Raw genomic sequence first — 4295 nt, 5'->3', positions numbered from 1 at the left:
GTAGAAAAACTGTATAACAATGAACCACCCGGTTATTCTAATGACTGAATAAAAGATAACTTGATTAGAAAAATGAGCATCAAAGGGAATGATTTGGTTCTTGATTCTATATAAGAGTTAGCGCATTCTTGTTTATAGCGGTATGAAGTTATCGGATTTTCGAAACTTTTCGACTATTTTTGTTTTTTTGTTCGGCAATATTCATATAATATTGGGAAAACAAATTCTTCTCGACATTGAACTGAAACAATTACTTTCACACTAAAAGAGCTGAAGGACAGTCAGAAATCCATTAAGATTTTGGGGGCAACGCTGAATCAAAAACTTCATTTTCATTGTGTTTTGATTATATCTTAAATGTTTTGACAGAAGAATCATGAAATACAAATCAATTACCAGAAAATGCTTATTGAAAGAGAATATGAAAAAAAAAACACCTCAAAAGTGCTGCTCTGTTTCCTCCTGTTCATAAAAAAGGACATATGCCTTCTCAGTCACGAGCGATTTTGGTGAAATTGTGGATACGTGTGAATCGTTGTATTCATTCCACGTGACACTATAAGGGTGACCGTTGTAAGTAGTCCCACTGTGATTTGAAAGCGCATATAGATTGTAACGACAAGGAGCCATATTGTCTGCTGCATAAATGATCTCATCTGATCCTTATGAAGGAAAGTTAATGGCAACATTTAATTTACCTCTAAATCGTTCCGTTCGAAAGGATATTATGGATTGATAGGATATTATGGATTGATAGGGACTTTGTGCATTTTCTTCTTTCCTTGCACCTCGAACAGGTTGGTTTTTGATCTCTATCCAGGGTTTCCTCTTTTGTGAAGAAATTCAAGCATTGTGACCAACTCAATTGGCCAGTTTTTTGTGGTATAGGGAGAGACAAATCCCAGAAAGGATCGAAGGTTACTGATGAGTATTCACAGTATGTGCACTTCATAGTAGATTTTAATTGACTAACGAAATTGTCTACAATCTTAGAGTTGTTCATGTTTACTCAATCGGAAAGACCACATTAAAGAACTCTTTACTAAGCTGTTCAACACTCTTTACCTGCTTTGTAGAATCGATGAATTTGTTCCATTTTATGTTTTCAGAGTAGCTTACATGGTGTTATTTCAGACCAAGCTGCCATGTCACGTCTATAGCAAAACCCAAAATAACACCCCTAAAGTTAATCGCAACCATGAATATTTGACCAGAAATGGCTACACATTTCTTATGCCACAACATCGACTGGAAATTACTCATCTTTTACTGTGGCAATAAGGCTCTTTAACCATCTACTACCAAATTAGAGGAAATTACATATGAATCAATTCAAAAAAAGTATAGAAGGGTTGCTGGTAGATTTCTGCCTTTATGACGTCAGTGAATTTTTCTTCAAGTTTCAATACCTTCCCTTTCTGAAGTATCTGTTTCGTACTGTATTTTGTTACCTCAACGATGCTAAATCTACTGTACTGATAATAAGCAGATAAATTTATTGATTCTGGAAATCGCACGTTAACAGGAAGAATTTGTTAATCCTTAGCCTGCAATATTTGAGGGTGGTTTTTCGTAGGGGGCGAGAACTGTTTAACAAAAAAAAAGATGTTGATAGACATTCTGTGATCTACGGGTCATTTGTAGCTTCCTGACACCTTCGAATCAATTGATATTTCATAAATGTCTTCAATATCTTTGGGAAGTAAATCAGTATCTCTTTTCAAACAGGTTCAGAATATGAGATCAGTCATTCCAAAATATCTTTGTATAAAAGTATATGGTTTCGTACATTTTCTATAGAGGGCTATTGGAGTATACGGGGTGAGGCAGTCCATGTAAGGCGGTTCCTGTAAACCAAACCATTAATTTTTTCGTGAATTTCTGCATTTCATCATATGTATATGTATTGAGGCTGCAAAAGAAAATCATTTCGAAGTGGCTCAAAAAAGTGTGACATATTGCAGTTTTATTTTTTTGTTAAATGGAACACCTTGTTTTTTGTCACAATTTTGAATAGTTCAGGATGAAATAATATTTATCCATATGAGGTTCTATGTACCTAACTATAACCGTTCCCGGGTTATAGATTTTTTAATGACAATGCTAGGTACAATTGGAAACTGTATAACATCGAAATATACAGAAATCATCGCTTCGAATTCTGACCAAGCATAAAAGAGGTTTTGGGCTATTGACCTCGATGAAACTCGTTTCTTAATATTATACAGAATGCTTGAAAATGATTATCACTTTTTTATAATTTCGGACAAAGGTAACTTTGTTATTTCAAATATAACAACCTGTATTTTTTGGTAGTAGTTCTTATTTCAATACATTATTTGAATCAAGGTAGCTTTGAAACGACATTTATTCAACTTGTTGAAATAATTCTTATAGACAGTTATTGTGTTTCACGTCTTTCAAACATCCACTGAAATATTACCGTTGAAAATGAAAACAAATTCCATTTAAGAGAGGATATATATGATTTTAACGATTGGTAAGTGTTTTAAGAATTGCCTTTTGGCGTCAAGGGTAAATCTCCAAAAATGTCCAACCAAGAATCATCCAAATAAGTTGGTTTCCAAACGATTGCTACATGAATTCCGTAGGGTAGGTGTGGCTAATGAAAAGACGCATATACCAAAACCCATCATTGAAAATGGGGAAAATGAATTTCTCAATATGGGATCTATTATTGAAAACTCTCAAATGGGTCAATCGAATTTTGTCTATGGGTTCTGTACAAGTTTAGTGGGAATGAACATTTATTGGATTCCATTTATTTTCGAATGGACCTACTTTTCATAACAATGGCTAAGGAAACAAACAAAACTTCTATTATTATAATGATATGAATTCTCATTTACTCCTCTTTCTGGATTACCAGAATGTATGGTCTATTAACGTGTGGAAATAAATTATAGGTACACAAGTTATAGGACCATACTTTTTTGATGAAAATTCGAATGGTCAAACAATTTTATAATTTCCACGAGATGATCTGCCTAAGCTTCTAGAGAATGTGCCGTTAAATATCAGACAACGAATGTGGTTACAATTAGATGGAGCTCCGGCACATTTCAAATTAAGTGTCAAACAGTTTTTGAATACGTACTTTCCGAATAAATGGATTGGTAGGGAAGGATTACAAAATTGGCCAGCGGAATGACCATATTTGACTCGCCTCGATTTTTTCCTACGGAGATACTCAAAGAATGATGTTCACGACACTCCTCCAACCACACTGGAGAATATGAAGGAGAGAAAAATGGCTGCTCTTCAAAGAGTGACGCCTCAAATGTTATTGAATGTTGAGCAGTCTTTCATAGAGAGAGTGGATCTTTGTTTCAACAGGATGGTCGTTATTTCGAGCACCCACTTTGAAATAAATACATTTGTATTTCATATTTTGTTATTGATTCAGTTGAATGATGAAATAAATTTTATGGTCTCTTTATTGCACTGAATATGAATGAAAATGATAACTTCATTCTAGTGAAATAATATTCACAATGAAGTGTAGTATAACAACTGTCAAAGAGAATTATGTACCCAGCATTTTTATAAAAAATCAATAACTCGAGGACAGTTATAGTTAGGTATATACTATCATTCATGAAATCATATTATTTTTCCCTAACCTACTCGAAAGTGTAACGAAATACAGAGTGTTTCATGAAAAAAAACTTCGATATGTCACACTTTTTTGAACCACCTTGTAGACTCTGAAATAATTTCTTTCTGCAGTCTCAATCAATATACATATAATAAAATAGAGAAATTTCCGAAAAATAAAATGGTTTGGTTTACAAGCACCGAGTCGTATGGCATCGCTTTCTCATTTCCAAAAATATACCGATAAACCGAAAATTTTGAAGTTTTTCTTTTTTGCTGGTAGGTATCATCTGTTTCCACTTGGCGATGATAGTTTTCAACAAACTATCAGAACACTAATAGAATTTCCATACAGTGCATTGTCCGATGCACTGTATGAATACCTGAATTTTTCAAGTAATTTTTTTTCGGCAATGTCCATATAATATCGGGAATTATCATTCTCCTCTATATTTCTGGAAGTTTTCTGTATTTTGATGACAATAAACTTGACATTTTCAGACATATCAATCTCCATATCGAAAAACTTCGAAAAATTGAGGAATTCATTTTTCGATTCCATTTCATTTCCATTTTGGATCTGGTGGCAGTTTTTAATAAATGAAGGCTATGACCACCTGAGGTAGGCAATAATCATTAAAAACTATCGTTCATGAAGGATTGACCTCAACCTCAGT

This window comes from Leptinotarsa decemlineata, unplaced genomic scaffold (genome assembly GCF_025532065.1).
Source record: "Leptinotarsa decemlineata unplaced genomic scaffold, Ldec_3_MD MMD2_tig00000882_RagTag_RagTag, whole genome shotgun sequence".
Classification (NCBI taxonomy): Eukaryota; Metazoa; Arthropoda; class Insecta; order Coleoptera; family Chrysomelidae; genus Leptinotarsa; species Leptinotarsa decemlineata.
The sequence above is the reverse complement of the archived record's forward strand: the minus strand, read 5'-3'. Positions refer to the sequence as shown.